The sequence below is a fragment of the Ursus arctos genome, unplaced genomic scaffold (assembly GCF_023065955.2).
Source record: "Ursus arctos isolate Adak ecotype North America unplaced genomic scaffold, UrsArc2.0 scaffold_10, whole genome shotgun sequence".
Taxonomy (NCBI): domain Eukaryota; kingdom Metazoa; phylum Chordata; class Mammalia; order Carnivora; family Ursidae; genus Ursus; species Ursus arctos.
This window is the reverse complement of record NW_026622764.1, coordinates 60,946,664-60,972,507: the sequence shown is the minus strand read 5'-3', so window position 1 is coordinate 60,972,507 and position 25,844 is coordinate 60,946,664. Positions and strand designations below refer to the sequence as shown.

Here is a 25,844-nt window from a genome sequence, read left to right as displayed (position 1 = left end):
GCATACTGCTTCCTCTCAGCTTTCCTACTCGGTCATGTTATTCCCTAGTAAAAACACTTTGTGACTCCTACTTTCCCTGAAAGTAGTCTTTTATTCTCTTCCGAGACACTGCTGGTCCTTGGTAGTTTTCCCCATCAATCATGCTCAGCCTGCCTGGTGGTGGGTCTAGTGAGACTCATGGGAAAGACATTCTTCCTTCCCTTTCTTTTCCTTCTTCCCTTGTGGGATAGAAGAGAGGGAAATGGAGGAGGAGGAAATAGATTTGTTTTAGTGATTAACATGAGAAAAAATCAACCACACCCTCACCTAATTTGACAGTTGACTTTTTCATCAGGAGCCCTGATTCCTGTTGTAAATACATGCAATTGTTTACAGCTTTTGTTCTTGATTTTGGCTTGCAGGTGACAGGAGAGTCCAAATAACAATCCCAGCAAGGGAACTGGCTTTTTAAAGAAGACTATGGGGGCACCTGGGTGGCTCAGTCATTAAGCATCTGCCTTCGGCTCAGGGCGTGATCCCAGAGTCCTGGGATCGAGCCCCACATCAGGCTCCCTGCTCTGCTGGGAGCCTGCTTCTTCCTCTCCCACTCCCCCTGCCTGTGTTCCCTCTCTCGCTGGCTGTCTCCCTCTGTCGAATAAATAAATAAAATCTTAAAAAAAAAAAAAGATTATGCAAGTTTCGTTGCTTCCCATTCGACCACTTTAAGTTAAGAAATTTAATCTTCCTGTTTTATTTCTTCATTATTCATATATCTGCTCATGGAGGGGCCTCTAGTTCCTCTATGTTTTTTAAAAAAGTATTTATTGAGTGGCTGTTCTATATCAGACTCTGCTGGGGGATAGTGAGGCGATATCTTGGTTACTGCGCATATGCCGTAGTGCTGGGAAGATATGTTAATCATATCATAACCATAATAAATGTAAAATTACAGCTGTTGTAAAGACTCTAAAAGAGAAATTCATAGCCCCATAAGTTAGTAATTTCTGATAGCAAGTACCAAAAAATATCTCAGCAACCATGAACAATAACCATTTCTTTAGCCCTATAGCTCAGCGAGGATCGGTGGGTCTGAGATGGGCTGAGGGGTAGCTCTGTTCACAGGGCTTTCATGCTCCTCTTGGACCCAGCAGGCAGCCCGGGAGGGTTCTTCTCATGGCAAGGGCAGAGGCATGAGAAGACAAAACTAATGGTACATGAGATTTTCAAAATTCTTCCCTGTTGTCTACTTTCATGCCATTGGCCAAAGAAAACCAATAGCAAGCCCAACATCAATGGATGGGGAGCAATATTCCTCCCTTGGAAATGGAGAAGGGTATACTTTTAAAAAAAAATTTTTTTTATTATATTCTGTTAGTCACCATACAGTACATCCCTGGTTTTTGATGTAAAGTTCGATGATTCATTAGTTGCGTATAACACCCAGTGCACCATGCAATACATGCTCTCCTTACTACCCATCACCAGCCTATCCCATACTTCTGAATAATAATCCAACTTCCTGCCCTGGCTCATGGAGAGTACTTTGTGGATGATTTGAGTAGGAATGAGCTAAGCGAGGCAGAAGAGGAACAATTTGACTGGAAGCTCTATGGCGAGAAGGAACATGGCGGGTTTGAGGTATTGAAAGAAGGTCAGTGAGGTTGGCGCTCAGAGGATGAGGGGCAACAGGGAGCAAACTGCATCCAGAGAGATAAAGAGAGGCCAGACCACAGAGGGACTGGCAGACTGTGTGATAAGGACGTTGAATTTTTATCTTAAAGATTCAACTGTCGGTCTTGGAGAAGAATTTGTACATCATGCTATTCTCTTTCCCTCCTTCCTTTTCTTCTTTAGGAATTTGGAACAAAAAATAAAAATATAAAATTAAATAATATAGATATGGTTTTCAATATATACTTTCAAAAGTAATGACAAGCCAGGAATTCCTTTAGTGGTTTTTTTTTTTCCATTTTGAAAGGTTTCATAAACTTAAGATAAAACACATGGTTAAATTTAAGCAGAAAATTGATGTTACAAAGTATCTTCAAATGGTCTGGCAAAATAAATAAAATAAAAGGAAATAGTATGGTAATAGCATCTGAAATTACATCGTGCCTTACATTACCGTGAAAACTTTGTGCATTTTGCTCAAAAAGTAAAGGTTTTGCCTGATAGCATACCGAGTAAATCCGGATACTCTTTTTTTGCTTATCCGTATTTGGTAAGTGGACTGAAGCCTTGGCATAAGCCTTCTCCTGCCTCATTTTCTCTTTATAGAATATTCTAATTTCCACTCAAAGATACATTTTTAAAATTTCTTGGCAAAGAGCATTTTCATAATGCGACTACATCTAGGGTGATCGTATAGTTTTGATCCAGTCCAGCATAATTTTGAGAGTGAAAGCAAGACCCATTAAGAATAACATATAAACCAAGACTGTCCCGGGCACCCTGGAGGTCTGCTCACCCTAAATATATCCAGATAGCATGAAGCCCATTAAGACAAAACGTGGTTCTTCTTCCCCGTATGGTTATTAAGATGATCACCAGTACAGGGTCTTGTGCATGATGACGGGAGGTGTGTTTAACTTGAGAATTACAAAATCTGACACAAGATTGGTTGCTAATGACTGGAAAGATGAAACGTGTTTTCTGTGGAGAACTGTGTGTGCAGAGAAGGGTACCGGCTCTTACGTCCAATAGTCCTGTGTTTGCCGTTCAATGTGCACTGGGGACACACTGTATTACCATTCCGTGCCTCAGTTTCCTCTTCAGCAATGCATAGACTTGTGAAAAGCTGATGGGATGATACCTAACACATAGCAAACACTCAACAAAGGTTATTATATGCAGGAAACTAAGAAGATATATAATGGATTATGGAACCGATGTCCAGTTCTTCCTTACTAAGAAACTGGTGATAACCCTTAATAAGGTGACTAAGAGACAATTTCCAGTATGGCCCCTTGGGTGCCCCGATTTCCTTGCTCCCTGAGCTCTCTGTTTTGGGACATCTGCTGCTTGTACCAGGGGCCTTATTATTCATTTTGGAAAGTGCCTGTTTTTTGTATTGCAGATGCTACAAGGAGACACTGTTCACTGAATCTTCATGGATTGCCATCTTGAAAGGACTCTTCTCCCCTCCTGCAGCTCTGTAGCATGCTGGCTCTCCATGCCGCCTGTGGATGGACACAGACGCGCTCTCTGCCGAGATCAGAAGTGAACACGGGTGGAAATGTAAAATCTTCAAAGCTATTTTGGAGATAAGAGATTTTAAGCTTAGAGCAACAGCTGAGAGTGGGTCTCTTGCACAGCTCCTCAACACTTCCTAATAACACGGTAAATATGCTCTAGTGACAACAGGTCAGGGATAGTGTTGCTTCATCATTTCCTGCTTCCGTCTTTAGGGCTAGATTTCACCAACACCTCGCGTAGTTAGCTAGTCAGTGTCAAGGTGCTATCCCATACCCAGATGCCTACCAGGATTTCAGCCAGATTTCTGTTGCTCTCTCTGGATCACAATATTCCAAATGTATTCAAGGGAGCACTTGTACAATGTACACACGTATCCACTTTCAAGGTCAGATGCGGCTGGGAAATGCTGCGCACCTTGGCTCCTTCTTAGACATTGATAACTCATTAGCATATTAAAGACTGGTATGTCCTACAGACATCCGTTTAATGTTGACTCAGCATAACACAAACGTATTTGACCATGGAGCTCTTCGGTCATTAACAACTATTCACAATCATGGCGCTGGTAAGGAACAGCCATAGAAAATGCTGCTCTATAAAAGCTAATTCTATTCTTATTCATCTCAGATATTCCTTTAAAAACATCTGCTTTTGCAGGCATCATGCCGAGATGATCTGTGTTGGAAGGCACATCTGATCAGTAAATTCAGCTCCTAAGCGGTTTACGTGATTACATGATAAATCTGAAGCACATGCAAATTGTCCTGGAGTCTGTGCAGGATTAGACCTACTGGAGAGGAACTCAAGCTGTGGGTACACAATTAAGTACTCTAATAAAATATGAAAACAGAATGTATAACACAACTCATCTATTATGCCATCACTTCTATGCAACTGACAAGCATGGAATAAATCTGGGGTTAAAAATGATAAATCCAGTGCACTGATTTCTGATTTAAGAGACTGAAACTCTGAGGGGTTTGGGCTAGCCAAGCAGTGGGGTTAAGGTGGTCAAATCCTCTCCTTTGGTCAAATTCTCACCTTTGCATGTTCAGAAACTTAACTTCGTGAATTTCTCCAGGTGTAATTCAATTCTAAGGAACTGATCCAAGTCCATAACTCCTGGAGTCGTAAATCTGAGTATAAATTTAGTTATTCATAATCGGGTGCAGGACTCTATGCATCACTTCATTAAAATCCCTGCGCTCACTCTCATTCTGACTCCCTGGACCTTCGTGAAGACAGCTGCCTCTGGCTCCCCGAGAGTGAATTTCTTTTCCATAAAAGTTTGATGCCTGAGAAGTTCTGTGGTAGCCCCCTGTGCCCTCCTAACTTGAGAATCTTAGCCGTGTGGACAATCCATCAATGAATCCAATCCATCAGTGAATCACTGCCTGTCCCATGAGACTCATCCGTCCTCTCATAGATGGAGCCCCTCTCAACCCTCTGGTGGGTTGACACAGACCCGCCTATACATGTCTGACTTCATAGCACAGAGGCAGCTTAAGTTCTCACACGAGGACCCTGCATAAACTATTACAGAGATTTATATCCGTGAACACTCAGCTAGTGACGACCATTAATTAGGGCACTGATAGCATTGGGAAAAGCACTTGGACGTTACAGCGCTGTAGCTATCGTATACTGTTTCTTCCCCAGAAGCAGTCAATTGTACAGATATTCACATGGGGGATCGTCAATTTCTTAGATACATGCATAATAGCACGTGTGACATAGCTTTGAAAGTAAGTTTTGTGTTCACTTACCGTGCTGCAGGATCGAGATGAATTGAGCCACTTAGACCTGTCTTCGCTAATGGCTTTCAGCTTCGGAGTCTTTTCATCTTATTCTTTTCTCTTCCTTCCGCTCCGTACATTTTGAATATGAAATTATGTGTTCCAAAGAAGTTCCTAACATAGACTGTGTGACTATGTGATAGTAAAAAAGCAAATGTCAGTATATGTTCTACTGCAAGACATTACCGAAAGCATGCAAATGCAACACAGGAAGGTAAGGGGGCAAGCCCTTCAGTGCAAAGTTGGAGCTCACACATGTGGATCCACGTGTGAAAGCTGAAGATTGTTATTCCTATCTTTCCAGAAAACGTATAAGGCATCCCCATGCAGGTGTCTTTGTTCATAGAGTAGCAAAGAACAGGACAGCAGAGTGCTGAAATGAGCCTCCAGGTCAGCCCCATACCAAGCCAGCCCCTCTGCTTCCCATTTCCATTTGGAAAAGGAACAGACCTTCTTGAGTATCCTCTTCGTCACGAGCAAGCACTACTACCCGGTGATACTAGGGCTGATCGGCCGCTTGAGGTCAATGATCAAAGGGTTATTTACTCTGTAAACTTTTTTAAAAAAGATTTTATTTATTTATTTGAGAGAGAGAAAGCACGAGAAAGGGGAGGGTTAGAGGGAGAAGCAGACTCTCCATTGATTGGGGAGCCTGATGTGGGGCTCGATCCTGGGACTCCAGGATCATGACCTCAGCTGAAGATAGACACTTCACAGACTGAGCCACCCAGGGGCCCCTATTGTAACTTGTCAATAGTTCAGGCATAATTTGGAAAGGTAACCAGAATGAGCAGCCAGATATCATGCATAGGGCACCAGTCAGGAGACAGGGAAACCCAAGTGTCCTTACATTTCCAGTTAGTCAAAATTACTGAGTACCTTTTCCCTGATAGAGGGGGGTAAGCATACACAAGAAAGAAAACACAGATCGCACCTGTGTAGTTTTTCTAATAAAGTGAATTGGTTGGTTGGAAAGACTTTAGGATGCTTTCAGCCACTTTTAACTAGACTAAGATGCTGTTCTTAAAGTATCCAATCACTGTAATTGCAACAAAGGTGTTTTATAAAGCGGAAATGTACATTTCTGATATTCTTTTCCTGGGGGAGAAGGGTTGTGGTTGACTTTTTGAATCCAAAGTAAAATGTATTGACATATTTTTTTCTATTATATTCTATACACTTTACACACATTTACCTTTAGTCATGTTTTGCAAAGGTATGAAGGATAGGGTATTGCAACTGATTTGACAGATGAGTCAGTTAGGCCCACATATAGTAGATGTTGAATAAAATACTCATTTGGTAGAAGACCTCATGCATAGTTTGACGACACCAATTGCTAGTAAGGTTGTGGAGCGGTAGAAACTTGCATTCACTGTTGGCGAAATGCAACAACACAGTCACTTTGGAAGACCGTTTGGCAATTTATTATAAAGCTAAACATAGTCTTACCATATAATCTAACAATCATGCTCCTAGGTATTTATTCAATTGATTTGAAAATTCATGTCCACACAAAAATCTGCATGCAAACGTTTATAGCAGCTGCATTTATAATTGCCAGAACCTGAAGTAACAAGAAAGTCCTTAAATAGGTAAATAGATAAATTGTGGTAATTCATACAAGGTGATATTATTCAGTGATAAAAATATAAGCTATCAAGCCAGAAAACACCTGGTTGAATCTTAGATCCATATTGCCAAGTGAAAGACACTCATCCAAGAAGGCCATATACTATGTGATTCCAAATATGTGAAATTCTGGAAAAGGCAAAATTAGAGATAGTATAAAAATCAGTGATTGCCAGGGATGTGGCAGGAGGAAAAGGGGATTGAATGGGTCAAATATAGATGATTTTTAGGGTGGCAGAATGATACAGTATGATACTGTAGAGATGGGTATATGACTCTGTGCATTTGTCAAAACCCACAGAACTTCACAGCAAAAGAATGAATGAATAAACACATAAAATTAAAAAAAAATAATTTAGGAGGGCAGGGATTCCAGGATGAAATACAGAAAGTGCCAAAATTATCTAAATGCATTGCAAATGTTTGAAACAACCTCACTTAAGGAGTTGGGGTAAAAGACTCTGACAGAGATAACTTTGAAAAAGAATAGAGTCTGTAAGAATAAAGGTAAAAGAACTATACGTAAGTACTAGACTCCAGTTGATAAGGTTGTTTCCCACAGGGTTATGTTTAACATCATGGTCTACTATGCATGTGCGTTTGAAATAAACAATTAAGTAAATGGATGGCCGATGGTGGGAATCGGTTTTCTAACCGTTGAAGTAGGAGATCAGAGATCTATGTGCAAGGGGTGAAATGCCTAGAATGATCTGTAATGATCTAGTAATGGGTTAGAGGGGAGACATTAACATGAACTCATGTTTACCTTAGTGTAGATACAGATTGTTAGGTATAGAAATGCTCATGGGTATGTACACACACACACAGGTTAGTATCCACAGAAGCAATGACACTCCAGTAGAAATGAACACACCAAGCACCCAGCGCTTGGTGTCTAATGCCATTCTCCGATTAAAGGAAGCAGGGTTCTTTGGAGAAATGACTGATTCTAAGACTTGGCAGGAAATATATAAGATGTCAAAGGGACATAGCCATCTAAAAAAGATCCCAAAGGCCTAAGCTGGAATAATTTGAGTAACAAAATAAATAAAATAGCATTAGATGACAATAAGTATCTATGAGTCCACATTGATATAAATAAATGATGGAATAAATAAATGACTGAAAAGAATAATAAATAAATAAGAGACACATCTCCCGGGCAGAATAATTTCAAATCCTTTATGTAGATATTCTGCCCTCAAGGAGGTGGAACATAACTCCCCACTGCTTAAGTAAGTGACTTTCTTCCAAAGAGTATGGTATGGAAAGAAGAATAAAAATCAACTTTACATTTCAGTAACCTGACAAACACTACCTCAGTCTGGGAATTAAGGTCCACATCAACAGTGTATGTCGGTAGTATGTACGCTTGATATGATGTGATATGAATGGCACTTTACCTCCACGGCCTTCCTCTCCAAAACCCATAGCCCCAGTCTCACCACAAGGAAAGCATCAGAAAAATCCAAGTTCAGAGGCATTCTACAAAATACCTTAGCAGTACTCCTGAAATCTGTCAAGATCACCAACAACAAGGAGAGTATGATGAACTGTCATGGCCACGAGGAGCCGAAGGAAATATGACAACTAATGTAATGTGACATCCTAGATGGGATCCTAGAGAAGAAAAAGGTAATTACATAAAAACTAAAGAAATCTGAATAAAGTATGGACGTTGGTTAATAATAATATGCCCATATAGGCTCACTGTGGCAAATAGACCCTACTAAGACACAAATAGGGGAACCTGGGTGTGGTGTATATGGAAACTCTGTATCAACTTCAGAATTTTTCTGTTAATCTAAAACTGATATAAAATAACAAGTTTGTATTTAAAATACATCTGGATTTGATCTGGTGCTATGTGCAGTGTCAGAAAAAAAGCACCAGGTCCTTGAATATTCTTTAAGTAGGAAACTGAAATGGGGGGGGTGTTTCTTTCAAAATGAACATTAGTAGAAATTATGGAAATATTCTCATGGCTGGCAGGAGGAATGATATATACTGAGCGAAACATGCACACATACAGACTTGGAAACCAGATTCAAACATCGTATGAAATGAAGCAACATAGCAGAGGGAAGGGAGGCAGACCGCCGCACATCCCCCAGAGCACCACGTCCACAGCTGCTCCATGGGCTCCAGGACATCGCCAACATTGCCACAGAAGCAAATGACAAATCATCTCAATTACCCTAGAGCACTTTGGCAAAACCCAAAGGGCTCAGAGTAGCGCTATTTTTTTTTTTTAGTTTATTCACTCAAATTCTTGTCATTAATCTCAGAGAAAAACTTGGATAATATTAATCCTCTCATAAAAATTAGAATATCCAACTCTGATTAGCAGAGATTTGATAAATCTCTCTCTCCCCAATTTCTGTAACTTTAAGAGAAAAAAAAAGCAGAAAAAAACAACAGTGCCTCAGATTGCTGTAAAAATTACAACCCTAATTAGAGCAGAACCGCATGTCACCACGTGGATGTAGGGTGTATTATTAATGCCTACATCTTTTCAGTGTCAGTGCCACGGAAGTGATGGGTTATCACTGCAAACGGCATCATCAAATTGTCCTGCTCCCTGAGGCGCGCCCTCAGGCCACTGTTCTCAAAACTGGAATCCCAATCAGAGAGAGCATTTCTGCTACATTTAAGTGAGTTTGAAAGAACACTATTTAACCCCACAAGCTCATTAATAAATATGCAGTAATGAAGACTAAGCCATCCATGAATTCAATTTAGTTCAGCAAACAGAAACCATCAAGGTATTTCTTGAGAGGTCTTGCTAAGCCACTGAATACTACTTCCGCCCAGTCTGTGTTGGCAATGTTTCAGGCAACGTCCTCTGTCGGAGGCTGGAAAGACAGTAAAAATTCTGGAGATGAGGTAGCAGAAATCCTGCGATCTGGCCCTGGATCTGCCACTAATTTGGCCTATTTGGACCTCAGAATCTTCAAATGTAAAATGAGGGGGTTGGTCTAGAGTAAATATCATTGTTTTACAAACTTCGCTACCTTAAAGGAACTTAAATCTTAAGCCCCAGGATTCTAGAGCTTGTTGCCAAAGAGACTTCTCAGAAAGAAGGTAAAGTGTTTGAATTCTTGGGTTTTATCTGAAAATTTCATGTGCCCTATATACTCCTCATAACATGTGTTCATATTTTTAGTATAAGAATGTTTTAATTAGTTACTATTAAATCACTGTCATTGTTACTTGCTGTTTTCCTTCTACTGGAAAGAATAAACTTCATGCTCATGGCAGAGCTATGCCACATTTATGCTCTGGCTCTTCAGAATCTCTTAGTATTCCTACTCCAATTTATGAATCAGCAAGACCAAGGTCCTGCCTCTATAAGAAGTTTCGATGCCTTGCTACGTTCTCAAACCATAGTGTATTTAGGCTTGCAAATGACACTGTACTAAAAGACCGATGACGATGTCTCACACTCCATCATCAGAGGAAGTGTTTGGTCTGAGTCTCATGGCCTCTAAGCCCCTCCCCTCTGTGAATGTAAACCAGTGGAACTTTCAATCAGCCCGTGGCCAGACGCATTACCAGTATGATGGTTTAAATGGAGTTGACCAATTTGTTTCAATCAGGTACAGGTTTGAATATTTCATGGTTATTGAAGGGTTGGAAAGCTAAGGAGCTTGATTTATTTGGTCAAAATATTCCATACAATCTTATTTAGACATGACGTGAAAATTTCAGGACTTATTATTCCAATTCAAACAATAGAAAAAGGGTGTCAATAAATAAGTGTTCAGACGTTGTGAGGGTGCTTCCCACAGAGACTAGACTATTGTGCAGACATCTCTTGGTCCTTTGAAGGGGTAGTAATGATAATGATAAAACAATCATAATAGCTTTTTGTAAAAATTTTAATTTGTTTAGCAATTTTATCTCCTCTAAATCTCACAGCAGTCAGAAGTCATAACATAGGTTGTGTTGTCTTTCTTTTTCATATTGATTTGTAGGAAGTCTTTATATATTTAGGATAAGAGTCCTTTGAAGGATATAGGTGTTGCAAGTGTGCTTTTCCGGTTTATAGCTTGCCTACCCATTGTCTTACTGGATCCGTTCTTTTTTTTTTTTTAAAGATTTTATTTATTTATTCGACAGAGAGACAGCCAGCGAGAGAGGGAACACAAGCAGGGGGAGTGGGAGAGGAAGAAGCAGGCTCATAGCGGAGGAGCCTGATGTGGGGCTCGATCCCAGAACGCCGGGATTGCGCCCTGAGCCGAAGGCAGATGCTTAACCGCTGTGCCACCCAGGTGCCCCTGGATCCGTTCTCTTAATGTTCTTTTGGTAAACAGAAGTTCTTAATGTTAATATAGTCTAAATGGCCTGTTCTTTCTTTTAGGATTACTGCCTTTTTCTGTTCTTTTAAAGAAATCCTCGTGTAGCCCAAATTCATAAGACTGTTCTATTTCTAGATTCATCTTCCAAAACCTTGACAGTTTTAACCTTTACATTGATGTCTCTGACCCATGTTGAAGTTTTGTGTATGATGTGAGATGCTGTCAATATTCATGTCTTTCTAGATGGACCTCCAATTGACCCGTCACCCTTTACGGAAGATATTATCTTTTTCCCCGTTAAATTTCAATGAAGCTTTAGTAATAAATCAGGTGACTGTATATGTGTGTGTATATGTATGGATTCCTCTTTCTGTTCTGCTATTTGTCTATCCTTATGTCAATACCATAAGTCTTATAGTAGATAATACAGTATATGAGTTATAGTACATAGATTTACAGTAATTTTTGATGTCTGAAGTTTTCTTTTCCTTTCCTCAACATTGTATTTCTGATTCTAGGTCCCTTGTTTTTCTAGAAACACTTGATAATCAGCTCGTCAGTTCTATAGAAGAGCCTACTGGGTTTGTTACTAGGATTGCATTGAATCTATGGGTCAGTTTGGGAAGAATTGACACCTTTAGCAGTATTGAGACTTTCAGCCACTGATTGTGGTATATTCTCTACATTTATTTATATTTTCTTGAATTTCTTTTGTTATTTTCTTTTTCTTTCTTTCTTTCTTTCTTTCTCTTTCTTTCATGATACATTCTTACATTTATCTATATTTTCTTGAATTGTAGTTTTCCATACAGAGGTCTTGCGCATCTTTAGTTAGATTTATTCTAGGTATCTGACATTTTCTGATGCTGGATACATAGATTTTTAATTTCTCTTCCATAATTTATTTTACCATCCTCATTATTTTAAAGCATTCAACCTGTTCCAAAATTTTCATTTTGTGGTTAATGCAGTGACGAGCATTTTTTAACTGGGGGGGCTGTAGAGAAGACATTTTTATGTTTCTGCACAGTTAGCGTTTTCTATACAAGTGTTACTAAAACTTGGGATTTCAGCTAAAAGCAAGCCTTGGAGGAATTATGAATGATTGAATAGTGAGAGAATTCTAGAGGTATTTTCCTTCTGGAGTTCTGTCTGTGCATTTCAAGGGAGGCTGAGAGCTGTGACAGTGGAAACATCCCTGGATACTAGCTTATCTTCTCATGGAGAAATTTATTTTCACTCCACAAAATCAGGGTAAGAACCCCAAATCTTTCCCATTGTGTGTCCAAAGAGATTCTCTCAGAAGGGAAGGAGGGACAGCTGTCCCTCCTAATCCAGAGCCAGACTATTTTGTTTAGGGTTTTTCACCTGTAACCCCTTCATGTACAGGTTGTGTCTGGTTCTCATCTCATGACTCTAGAGGCAAGAATGGAGGCGCAGGTGAACCCTGTAGCTGTTATTTGCTGTAAGTAAATAATAATAATCTGCTCTGTTCTCCAAACATTGTTTATGCATTCAGGATGATATTTATACATACGAATATTAAAATGTTAATCATAGTTTCTTTTCCCATGAGAACAATGTGTCTGGTTTTGATTGCCATGGTGTATTCCTTGGCATCTAGAACTGTCCTTAGCATTTAGGAGAAACTCAGTAAATATTGGTTGTATGATGTATTAATTATCTGCTGCTGAACTAAGTACCCCCAAATTCAAGATATTAAAACAACACACACTTAATACCTCATTGTGTCTGTGGGTCTGGAATCCAGGAGCAGCTTAGCTGGGTGGTTCAGGCTCAGATTCTCTCACAAAGAGAAAATGTCTCTTGGGCTGTACTTTGAGGGCTGACTGGCCTGGAGGATCTGTTTCCAAGTTCACTTGTGTGGCCATTGACCAAATGCTTCAGTTCCTTGCCATGTTGGCTTCTCCATAGGGTTACTCATGACAGAGCAGCTGGTTTTTCCAAGAAAAAGTAATGAGAAGGAGAAAGAGAGAGAGAGACAGAGAGAGAGAGAGAGAGAGAGAGAGAGAGGTGCTACACTGCCTTTCATGATTTAGTTTCAGAGTGATATTCCATCACTTCTGCTTTATTCTGTTTTTTAGAAGCACTTGACTAAGGCCTGCTCACATTCAACAGAAGGAGATTACATGATCATATAAAGGCTTTCACAGTACATGCATTGTGTGTGTGTGTGTGTGTGTGTGTGTGTGTGTGTGTGTTGGTGTGTGCTGGCACAAGTATGAAAGCATGCCTATAAGGTGACTTCTGCTTTTCACGGATATCATGTGCACAGATCCTGTGTTCAGTACTTCCTGTGAATCACTCTTCACGTTTTAAGCACGAAGGCAATGCCATCAACAAGTTTCATTTCCTATCATGGGATCACAACTCTGCTGGTTCCGTTCTTGAATGGTGAACATTTGCAAAGGCTGTAAGGAATCCAAGCATTTTTCAAAAGGAAAAGAAAAATGGAAAAAGTCGAGCAACACTGTGCCCACACAGAGTACTCTGAAGTCCAGGGCTGGATCACAGTATTTACTAAATGGCTGCTGTGCACTCGGCATGGTGCTAGATGCACGGAAAAGGTAGCATGTAGAACAGACAAGATGTCTTCCCTCAAGGAAAGTAAAGTCTCATAGGGGAGGGTAGCCATGAAAGAAAAAATCCTGCATGTAGATATGGAAAGTCAAATAACTATAAATAGTAAACAGTGTTCTCATTGGAATGCAGAGCTCTAAATGTTACTACAGTCTCTAAAAACACATAGAAATGACGTATGTACGCATAGGCACATGTGAGCGTGCATGCCCATTTCGTGTAATGTTGGGCCAAGAGAGACATATGTGACCCATGGATTCACTAAGAGGGTCTGGGGTCTGGTTTGTCCCTTTGTTACTTCTTTAATTGCTTCTTAGCAGTGTCAATAGGTAGGCTGGAACCCTAAGCTAAATCAGATTTTTTTCTTGGATGGGCCTGGCACAGCTTGGCATGATAGTGAATTTAAGATTAGAAGACATAGAAATATTTTTTGTACTCCATCAATATAGACTTCCCAGTGCAAAAGCAATCATAAAGTCATTGCGAAGAAAGGTCATAATATAATTACTTTATTTTTAAAGATTTATTTATTTATGAGAGAGAGAGAGAGTGCATAAGCAGGGGGAAGGGCCAGAGGGAGAGGGAGAAGCAGACTTCCCACTGACCTCTGGCTCAATCCCAGGACCACAGGATCATGATCTGAGCCAAAGGCAGACACTTAAAAAACTGAGCCATCCAGGTGCCCCATAATAAAATTACTTCTCAAAAAAGGTACATTTATAAATCATGGGGATGTAATGTACAGCATGGTATCTATAGTTAATAATACTATATTGCATATTTGAAAGTTGCTGAGCGTAGATCCTAAGAGTTTTCATCAAGAGAAAAAAAATATCTCTGTAACTATGTATGGTGACAGATGTTAACTAGACATTGTGAGGATCAATTCACAGTGTGTGTATATACATACATACATATATACATATACATATACATATATGTATCATTATATTGTATGGGTGAAACTAACATAATCTTGAATGTCGATTATACCTCAATTTGAAAAAAGGCAAAATAAACAAAAGGTACCTTTGCCAGAGTTTTGCCACCGAACCAGTCTTGTTGAATGTAATGTTGTATTGAGTCACGCTCCATATGCAAGACCCCATTCTAAACACTATGAGTAAATGCAGACTTTTATAATACACTCTGTCCTAAAGGAGCAATGATTTGAAACAGAACTGGCATCAGAGCAAATTACTGTAAAGAACAATTCACCCCTGCCAGTTTGTCTTAATAATTATGTTTATCAAGTTTTTAATGGGCCCAGATGGAAAGGGATTGCCTCATGTAGCCTTGTGACATAATGGAAAATACAATTTCATAATGAGTTAATAATAAATGTGTACAGGCTAAGCAAAAGCCCAGTTAGTTTTTAAGATTCATTAAGTGGAAGACCTGACTGTGCCTTTGAATTCCGAGTGTGCACGCAGTCTTTTTAAATGAAATGGAGATGAAAGCCTATGATTTCATTGTTTGGTCTACTCTTCTTGGGAAAGGCACATAGAGTAATACTTGTGTCACTTTATTGCCTTACTCTTTGGAGAGTGATGAAATTATTAATGTTTAATATACTTTTAATCAAACAGAAACTTGGATTTAGGGTAGAGTCATACCTAGCAATGCTCCGGGGATCAGTTTATGCGTGGGTCTCTATGGCTGTCTCTGGGACGGGCCAACTGGGGTCGTCACCATGGTCTCCATGTGCAGGCTGTAGGATCCTCAAAGAACTGTAACTTATGATTTAAATTTTACTAAGTATGTATTTTACAAATTTTAATTAACAAATTAAATGGTATACATTTTTACCCAAACACATACCTATGGGTTTAGTTGTACCAAGACGACGACTTTATAGGGATGTAACTGAATATGTGTATCCCTGCATATTTGAAAAAGGGAGGACTGCAAGGATACAGGTTAAGCAGACGGCCACTCTGGCATGGTGAGCTCTCTGGGGAGCAGAGAGTTAGGTGAGCAGAATTGTTTATTTGGAAATACCCTTGGGAGCGCCTGGATGGCTCAGTCGGTTAAGCATCTGCCTTTGACTTGGGTCATGATCCCGGAGTCCTCGGATGGAGCCCGGCATCGGGCTCCCTGATCAGTGGGGAGTCTGCTTTTCCCTCTTTCTCTCCCTCTCCCTCCACCCCCCTCTCATGCTCATTCTCTCTTTCTTTCAAATAAATAAATAAAGTCTTAAAAAAAAAAAAAAAGGAAGTACCCTTGGCATCCACACCTGCAGAAGTAGGGGGAGGGAACAGTTTGGGCAGAGGGAGATGGCAAGCTGCAGTACATTCCAAATGGGCCTCGGACAACCCCATGGGGAGCTCTGCCATGAAACCATCCATCAGAGTTCTTTTGAGTTAGGCTGAAATGGCCAAGCCTGCATATGCCCACCTTCATTAGTCATTGGCTATGGGCCGCCTGGAAAAAAGGTTTGACTTTGTGTTACCAAACCAAAGTGGGCCCACTCCTTGGTGAGTTGCAGATAGAGACTACCCCAGGGGGGCTTTTGCCTCACAAGGTCAACTATATTTTAACTAACAAGGAGATGATGGGGAATAATTTCCAAAGCTATGTCTCCCCAAAGGAGGAAAAGCACTTAGGATGAATATTCAGAAGGGGATTTGAACATTATAATGAGGCCTAGGTAACTGTTGGTCACTTCTGGCACTTTCTGGTTCATCTGTGCCGGCCTCTTCCTCCAATATTTCTTTTTCTGTCCCAAAAGTTCATTAGTTTGCTTCTAAAAGGTAAGACTGATGGTTAAGCAGAAGCTTCTGCTAGAAATTTCCTGAGTTCAGGGGGTCAGGCTGGTGACACTTGTGCAAGGATCCTGTCTGTAGCCGGCCAAGGCAATCCCTGAAGAGCCCACAGGGCAAGACTGTCAGCTGGCAGCGCGGCGAACGGGTGGAGGAAAGGTCCTTCTTTGATCAGGTCCTTCCTCATGATGGCATCTGTCCACTGGTGACCCAGACAGCCCTACAGAGCATATAATCCCATAAGGACCGTCCCCCGCTCCCCCACCAGCCGAGTCAACAGGCCAGAACCCTGCACTTCCAGCTGGTAATGCAAACTCCAAAAACAGTGTCTCATATTCAAGGCCTTTTCTCCTCTTTTCTTGGAAAACAAAATGCAACTTAATGAAACTCCAAACATGTGCAACAAACAAAATTCAGTGGTGTGCCATGTAATTAGCAAATCTGAGGCAAATATGGTGAAACCACTATGTTGTATAAGCAATGACTCATACACTGAAACCAAAACAGAAATGTATTTTTGTCTCCCCCAACTCTTTAAACGGTACTAAATAATCTTCCTGTGCTCCAACCTGCAAGCGTTGGCAGGCGTTTCACTTTTCCTCAGTCTCAAATAAAACAGAGTCCTTTTGCTGCTGCAAGCATCACTTCACAATAGTAATTGAAATATCCGGCCTAAGATTGCGTTAGCCTGAAGTCTTCTCCCTGCTTCTTCATTCCAGGAGCCTGACTGGTGGGCGGAATCATATGCTGGCTCTGTACTTCCTGGTCATGCCAGATGATTAAAGATCATCTCTCATCTTGTGGGGATCTTTTGAAGGCTTCTAATGCTCCCTGGCAGGTCCCTCTCACTTGAAGTTTCCTTGATCCGTCAGTTTCTGGCTGGTTTTCTTTTGCCGAGGTCTCCTCATAGCTCCAGGAGCAAGATCTAAATACAGTCCACATTGTCTTTTCCCTGCAGGGCTCACAAACTGGGATGGCAGCCTGGTCCCAAGGGAGCCATGCCTCTATCTAGGTCTACCAGCTAAGCACTGAGGACTCCCCCACCCTCTAGGGGCCCAGGTGACAGAGACTAAGCCTAGGTTTATAGTTGGTTTTTTGTTTTCTCAAGCAAGAATCTGGGCTTGGGCCTCTGAGGTCATTACCAAGGAGAATACATTTCAAAGCTCTCTAAGGGATTTTTCCAAAGCTTTCCTCACTAGACTTGGAGCTGGCTGCAGTGCTTGGTGGCCAGCATCACAAGCCTTCAGTTTCCTCCCAAGAATTCTCTCACCAGTCTCTTCACAAGATCCTCTCACAGACCCTCGTGACATCTCTGGTCTGGCTGGGAGAGTTAAGAGCTATGGGAAAAGTTCTTTTTTTTTTTTTTTTTTTTTTAAAGATTTTTTTATTTATTTATTCGACAGAGTTAGAGACAGCCAGCGAGAGAAGGAACACAAGCAGGGGGAGTGGGAGAGGAAGAAGCAGGCTCATAGCAGAGGAGCCTGATGTGGGGCTCGATCCCAGGACTCTGGGATCACGCCCTGAGCCGAAGGCAGACGCTTAACCGCTGTGCCACGCAGGCGCCCCGGGAAGAGTTCTTGAAACTATTTCCTTTGTGTATCTGAGTACGGGGACACATCCAGTTTATGCTGACTTTGGTAATCGGGTATCTACTCTACGATGCCCCAGTGTCCCCTGAAGTGGACAGAGTCCCTGGTAACATTCCTTTCTACACTACAGTGGGCCAAGCTGCCGACGAAGCCTGGTGGTGAGGGGTGGCTGCTGGACGGGCTCAGAGCCCGTGGGCAGATCCTGCCACATACACTTCTTCCTCTACAGTCTTCCATCTGAGTGTAGACAGATCTTGGCTTCCATGGAAGCCAAATATCCTGTAGAGAATAATCCAACTAAATTATCATAAATCATCAGGGGGCGCCTGGATGGCTCACTTGGGTTAAGCGTCTGCCTCTGACTCAGGCCATGATCTCAGGGCTCTGGAATGGAGCCCCAAGTAGGGCGGAGTCTGCTTCTCCCTCTGTCTTTCCCCCTACTCCTTCTCTCTCTCTCAAGTAAGTAATTCAATAAATAAATAAATAAATAAAGTGAATCTACTTTCAGGGCAAAATTAAAAAAAAAAATAAGTTGTCAGAGACACTCAATTTTTTAAAAAATGTAGAATAAGTATTTTATAGAAGATTGATACAGCTCAAAGAGAGCTTATTGACCATCTAATGACACATCTTTATTTTATAAACGAGGATACTGTTCTCCCAAGAGGTTTCGCATTGTCATTTCTTTATTCAACAATATTATTGTTGTCTCTTTTTTGCCAGGTGTTACTAAAATGCTTGTGCTATAATAGCTAATAAGTCAATCCTTGCCCTTTGTGGAATTTATTTCCTGGCGAAGTCACATATATAGGCTATTACAATACATTGCCATGAGAAAGTTCTTGTTCGAAAGTAGCTTCAGAGCGTGTATTGTTTACTAACCCAGGGTCAGCTTGCTGGGATGACTAGGAATGCGTTTTAGAACTCACCATTGGGAGAGGGCTTGGGAACTCAGGGCTCACCGTTCATGAAGAGTTCCAGGTATTAATCTCGACTGTAGTCTGCGTGTCGATTGGCTTTTCAATGTGAATTACATGGAAGAATTTTAATCTTATAGGATGATTTACAATGATTGAAAACCAGCAAAATTTAACTTTTAAACTAAAATTAAAGCATCTTTTGACAAACTTTTTTTTTTTTTATCCTAACAGGGTATATCAGCTTGAAAAATTCCTGATGCCTTTTGACCTTTGGAAATATCTACAGCAGAATGTTGAATTTACAGACTGTTATCCACCTTCCCCACTGCAAATAAAAAGAGCTAGGTAAATGTTAGCAGGGACTCATTTCTGAACATTGGGCACTTTGCAAAAAAAATTGCACATGCAAATAGAGGTTACCTCTTTCAAACTTGGAAGAGAGGTCCCCGAGTGGAAGCTAAGTAATTTCTCTTCTAGTCAGCAATTTTGATAACTTTTAGCATCAAGCTGGCACATCTTTCTATGTGTTTTTAATTTCCAGTTGTGAGAAATTCACCTTCTTTCCAGGACCTAAAATCATCTCAGGTGAATGCCATATTCCAGCCAGCATCAGAGAGAAAACTCTAAAAGTCTATAATATTAAAAAAAAAAAAAAAAGTACTAGTGTAGACGAAGTGGTTACCTGTGATTGTGAAAACATTTTCTATTTAAGATACATATTGAATATTTTGGAAAAAACAAATTAGCAAATATCGATCAAATACCATTACTGATTATGGCATCTGGGAAGGATTTTGTTATAAAGGCTTCTGTTTCCCTCAGTGTTGATAATATTAATTGTAACTCAGTTCAGTAAAGTGCCTGTCATGATCATGTGAGAGACGAACATGTGTAAGTAACACTTTATAAATACACTGTGAAAACGTGCTGTTTTCCAGAGGCAATAATGTCTTACTAAGTCTATTTTTATTTTTGTTGGATGTGTGGGTAAAAAAACATTATCAAAGTCTTTGAAAGATAAAATTTTTAACTTCAGCGGATTCATTAGAGATGGCGCTCTCTCCTCAGGATGAGGTGAGAGTAAGATGAGGCAAAGGAATGAGGGAAGCCATTTTCGACTAATGGTCTCTCTTTGAGGAAATTGGTCATGACACAGCTGACTGTTTTCTATACCACTACTGCCAAATTGTAAAGCCTTGGTGCCCTGTTTCCAGTTTAACTACATCCCCCTTTAAAAAATTCTTAAAGGAATTAGGTAGAATGATGCTGAACCTTGTATGAAACCAAGGGTCGGGGCGCCTGGGTGGCACAGCGGTTAAGCGTCTGCCTTCGGCTCAGGGCGTGATCCCGGCGTTATGGGATCGAGCCCCACATCAGGCTCCTCCGCTATGAGCCTGCTTCTTCCTCTCCCACTCCCCCTGCTTGTGTTTCCTCTCTCGCTGGCTGTCTCTATCTCTGTCAAATAAATAAATAAAATCTTTAAAAAAAAAAAAAACAAAACCAAGGGTCAATTTAGTATGAATGGCTGAAGATGAACATAAAAATGCAAAAGAAGTCCATTGTTGTGTAGATAGAGTAATTAAAATGTAGCAGGTGGCATTAATAGAGCCCCTGAGCTTCCAGAAGGTCCCGTGCAGGGGGCTGAGCGGAGCCCACCGGTTCCGGGCTGCAGCGAGGGGCAGCCAGCATGGATCTCATGGCTCCCACACTTCACACATCACCCAAGTCTGGGAGTCGGCAGTTCTGAGACAAAAACCTCAACTTGCCTCTGCTGATCTTCTCGGTAAAAATCCTTACTTATTTATAGCTACACTTTGCACTTTTATTTTCATTGGAGGATTTCAAATAGTTTCTGAGGAAAGAGGACTGGTTCATGCTACTTTACATGATTGGGTCAAGGTCTTACCAAAAGCCATCGTCTTTTCCTGCACATTTCCAAGTTAAATTTTTCGTTGTTTTTTTTTTTTTTAAAGATTTTATTTATTTAGTTGACAGAGATAGAGACAACCAGTGAGAGAGGGAACACAAGCAGGGGGAGTGGGAGAGGAAGAAGCAGGCTCATAGCGGAGGAGCCTGATGTGGGGCTCGATCCCGTAACGCCGGGATCATGCCCTGAGCCGAAGGCAGACGCTTAACCGCTGTGCCACCCAGGCGCCCCCCAAGTTAAATTTTTCTGCACGACAGATATGTCGGCAAGAATTGTTCTTTAATGAGAACACAGAGAGTGAGCACCCAGAATTTGTTCCTTGCTTTTTTCCCTGTGGAAGTTATATTCATTCAAGAAGACAAGTGTAAATACTGTACAGTTATGTCAACTGCACTCTGAATATGCACTTTCTCATTTATTTCCTGAATTGGATGTTTAACAAAGTGGAGTCTTCTGGGCTGGTTCTACACAACATACGCTGAACTCATGAACTTGGTTGGCCCCTCCTCTTTCTTTTTCAAGACCCTTATTTCAGCTAACCACAAGGGAAACACTCCAAGTACATATGCAAAATAATCCATATTTGCTCTTTTAAACACATTGTTTCAGTGACGGTGACAGTCTGAAACACATCCATATATTTGGAGATGTGCTCTAGAATGTGTGACTTTCTTTCTATGCTTTGATCAATAGGAGCTCCTGACCTAAAGGAAATGGTCTAGGTCTGCACAAGCCCAGTGACAGGCACTGGGGGCCAGGGAAGCAGGGGGCAGTGGGTGAGGTTGAACAGAAGTTTCTTGACAATGACAAGAATGTGATATTAAAAACTGGATTTGGAGCCACCAAAATGTCTGGCCTCCTCTATTAATGAAAGATGATTACCACAGATAATAATATTTAGTGATATTTTTGATTTAAAAAATTTATTTAAAACCGATTTAATTATTCATAAGATAGCTGAGAAATGTGATTAAGTATATGAAAATAATATATTGCTATATATTTTATTATTAATAATTCATGAAAATGTCATCTCAAATAAAGATATGTCAGCTGCAGACACAAAGGTTTCATTATCCACCTTTGGGCGATTCAAGGTTAAAAATAAAAGGCTATAGAAACAAAGAGAAAAAAAGACTTTTATCAGCTTCTAAATTTAGGGCTTTGGATGATAAGGGCTCTATGTGTCACAACACAAGGCAATTTCACCTCCAAAGTGCTAAAGTTAAATCACCATTTATTTCAGGTCTCTGAGATACTGTGTTTCATTTTTATTCTGTTTTATTTGATCTATTTCCTGGGAGTAGGCTCGGTCCTACAGGGGAAAATATGAAAGCTGCCTCCGTACTATGATACGAAAACTGTGAACAGCCCTGCCTGGAAAAAGTGATTCGAACCACCAAGTTTATAGCGCAGACAGCTGTACTGATGAGGGAACAGAAGGCAAGCTGAGGGCAAAGCAGAAACTAACACCCCGCGACACCCGCCCCCCACCATGGGAGGTACGTGACATTCCTCAGGCACTCCTGGCTGCCCTAAAGGACAAAGAAATAGTTAACCTATAGATACCACAATCCCTCGGTTTACAAATGTCTTAGCAGTTTACAAGAACGAAGCATTTCTATCAATAACCTAGCTTCCGGAAGGGAATGTAGATACGTAGATATTAAATGTCCTTATAATCTGCAGCCTCCAGGAAGTTCCCAACCATCTTAATGTTAATGCCTTGCTAGAGGGAAAAACAACCTTAACTTGACAATGGCAAGGCCTCTGGTATCTTGTGAGTCTTCTTTAACATATGAAAGTATTTCCTCAACCTCCCTTTTTCCTTACCTCCCCCAACCCCATGGTATATAACAGCCACCCCTCACAACCCCGGGGCAGTAGCTCTTTCTGCCCACCGGTCCTGTCCCTGTGCTTTAATAAACCACCAATTTTGCACCAAAGACGCCTCAAGAATTCTTTCTTGGTCGTCAGCTCCGGACTCCACCCCACTGAACCTCATGAGTATTCCGTGTCCTCATCAGTACCATCGCATCAGCTATGGCGAACCAAGAAAACTCCGCTTTCAAACGTGTAGATAGTATCTGACCAAGGACTTTGTGCCTTCTCTCACTAGCACCTTGGGAGAATTTATTTTTTGGAGTTAAGATACTGATGGTGCATTGGGAACAGGAAGAAAGATGGAGACTAGGAGGCAAGCCCCCCAACCCAAAGGAGAAAAACCACTGAGGCGAACAAGATTTCCATTAATATTTGCTAGAATCAGGCCTGCAGAGAAAAAACTGGGTTTTGAAAGTTTCTTCTGATCCAGGTCCATCCTCAGCTACCCCAGACAAAAGATGAAGGCCAGGAAAAAGAAGGAAAAATAGGAAGGGGAAGATGCATAGACGAACCAGGAATGCTGCATCTTCAAGATGCTGCACACCAGAAATTGTGTGAGAACCTTCTGGAAGCTGCCATTTCTCTCTGATTTTGGAAGGGAAGAGGAGAACAGTTTAAGAATAATCAGAGTACTTTCTCCTGTAAGAATGACGTAGCAGTTGCCAACTCTCAGATATTTCTGAAAATGTAATGATGCTCATGTGCCTTACAACCAGCAAAGCAAGGCTGAATGTTCCAGCACTAAGATCCCACACTGCTTAGGTATATTACAGTTCCTACATTCTTTTAAATTTTATTTCACACGGTTTAAGCGCAAATGCAACTGAACATATTGTTGGTTATTTAGAGCTCTCTATTTTTCAGACTCTTCATCAAATGTCAGGGTTAATGAATTTTTACAAAGAAACTGCATTATATAGCAGAAAGATCTCTGAACTTGGAACCACAAGAGCTAGGCTTGTGGTGATTTTCGCTAATTTGCTTTGTTATTTTTCATAATTCATATAAACTGAGTCATCCAGTTTTCTGGGGAAAATCAGACAATGTATATGCAAGTATTTTATAAACTGTAAAGGACTAAATAATTTTTTTAATCAACACCCAGGTTTTTTTAAAAATCAGCATGAAATTGGACCTGGCCTTGGTTAAACATCTAATAAATTTTTAAATACATGTTATAAAATTTGGGCTCTCCTAGTTACAATGTAGCCTCCAACAGGAAAGGGGAAGTCAGTCACTGATTCTATCTTTACACTGATTCTATCTTTAATCTACACTCCTTCCTGGAGTATAGGACATTGGGAGCATTGCTAATCCAAGACAGTTGTCCAAGATTAATTGCAATCCTCACTTTAAAAAAACTAATACTTTAGAATGGAAAGTTACAACACATAGAATCATTTGTTGTGTTTTTGAGGGGGTGTTTATCCTCCACTCCCTATTCTGAAGAAATAGAGAAAAAAAAAAAAAAGGTAAGGCAGATGGGAAATCAAAATACCACCTTTACAACTGAAATGAAGTTTGGAGAACATAGTTTAGTTGGAGAGCCTGATATGTCTGCTAGCGAATGTGGAATTAGAAACACTTACCCACCCAGTCAAAAGAGTTCAGTGGGGTAACCATCTTATATATGACCAGCTTAATTCAAACTTTACCAATGGAGCAAACCACTACGCCACTGCCACCTTGGGGTGAAATGAGTAAAAGGCAGAGAGGCTAGGAGTTACACTTAATTGTGGTCCCTTCACAGAAGGGAAACACCAAGAGTAGTGAAAAAACATTCCTTATCACATTTCTCATTTTGATCTCTTAACTCTTTGGGTTTAACTCTCAAGCTCCCATGGGGAGGGGACCATCAATCTTTCAGGAAATTTCTGTTCTCATCTTTAGGCCATCTTTCCAGTAACAACCACTGTTACTCCAATAATAAAATCTATAGGCATACCTCAGCAACAAATCCAATAACATGGGTGTACTAGACTGAACAGAAGTTTGTTTTCTCACAGTCATGGAGGCTGGAAGTCTGAGATCAATTATTAGCAGGGTTGGTCTTTCTCTTTGACTTGCAGATGGTCTCCATCTCTGTATGGCTTTCCTTCTGTACCTGTCTGTGTCTAATCTCTTCTTTTTATAAGGGCACCAGGCAGATTGAATTAGGGACTACCTTAATGACCTCATCAAAGCAATAACTTTTTAAAGACTCTGTCTCCAAATACAGTCACATTTGGAGATACTGGGAGTTAGGGCTTCATCATGTGAATTTTGGGAGAGACACAATTCAACCCTTAACAACTGAGATACTCTGGATTTTAACATAACCCTTCTTTTAATTTTAAATTTCCAAAGAGAATTACATGTTACATCCCACTGCAGATTACAGTCCAAAATTAAATTATCTTGCCCTGTGGACTTAGATGTTTAAAGACCAGAGTTCTTGTGAAAATGAAACCAAGGACTATGCTCTTTCTTGCTTTATTCTGCTCAGTCCCAGCATTTGGAGTTCTTGGTGCCTCAGTAGGTGCAGTCTGAGCTTTCTCCAGATGGAATGTGTGCAGTTTCTTCAGGGCCTTGGAAATCATAACATCAAGATTTGTATATCCTTCATTTTTTTTCACAGAGTCCAAGAGTTAGCAGGATGTGTGATTTTACCAGGTCCTACACCCAACAAATTTAGAAAACAAGCCAAACCACAGCCCCTAAAGCAAGAAAGAATTATGTTTCCAGGCTTAAAACTTAGTATTGTCTAAGGCCATCGCAGAACACTCAATGGTGCCTGAGAGATAGAGAAAGAGCAAATGCATCCTTGGTTTCAGCTTGGTTAGGTTGCCAGTCAGTGCCGGTTTTGTGGAATCCACAAACTGCAAAGCCAATAAATTGGGGAAAATCTCCCAGCAAGAAACTGAACTTGGCTTCATGAGCACAACCTCCACGATGTCTATAACTCAGTCCACCCACAGGCTCAGCCTTTGCCGAGGCTCAGACCCTTTGTTTAAGACCCAGGGAGGACCTCAATAAAAACTTCTACTTGCCCGTAGACAAAGTCATCACTAACTGTAGTTAATAGTCAAACAGCAAAATACTATGAGGCTTAAACTAAGCCGCTTCTGGGTGAAGAAGTTAAGTGCCAGTCCAATATAGACCACTATGTGCCACCAGCTTCTTAACTTCCTGCCCGCACACTATAGACCACAAGCCCAAAGCCACTTATTCTGGCACTACCAAAACCTCAGCATGTATAGACTTTTCCCCACAAACTCT

The 25,844-nt window shown here is 40.7% G+C and overlaps 1 long non-coding RNA gene across 1 annotated transcript in view; it reads right to left on the bottom strand.

Moving 5' to 3' along the window:
- Window positions 1-1,934: 1,934 nt before the first annotated feature.
- LOC130543111 (uncharacterized) overlaps window positions 1,935-25,844 on the bottom strand; it is a 37,476-nt gene continuing 13,566 nt past the window's right edge. The window contains exons 2-3 of the long non-coding RNA XR_008958159.1: window positions 4,941-6,345; window positions 1,935-3,231 (exon numbers count right to left, since the gene is read on the bottom strand). This is a non-coding gene — a long non-coding RNA (uncharacterized LOC130543111). The remainder of the gene's footprint in view (window positions 3,232-4,940; window positions 6,346-25,844) is intronic.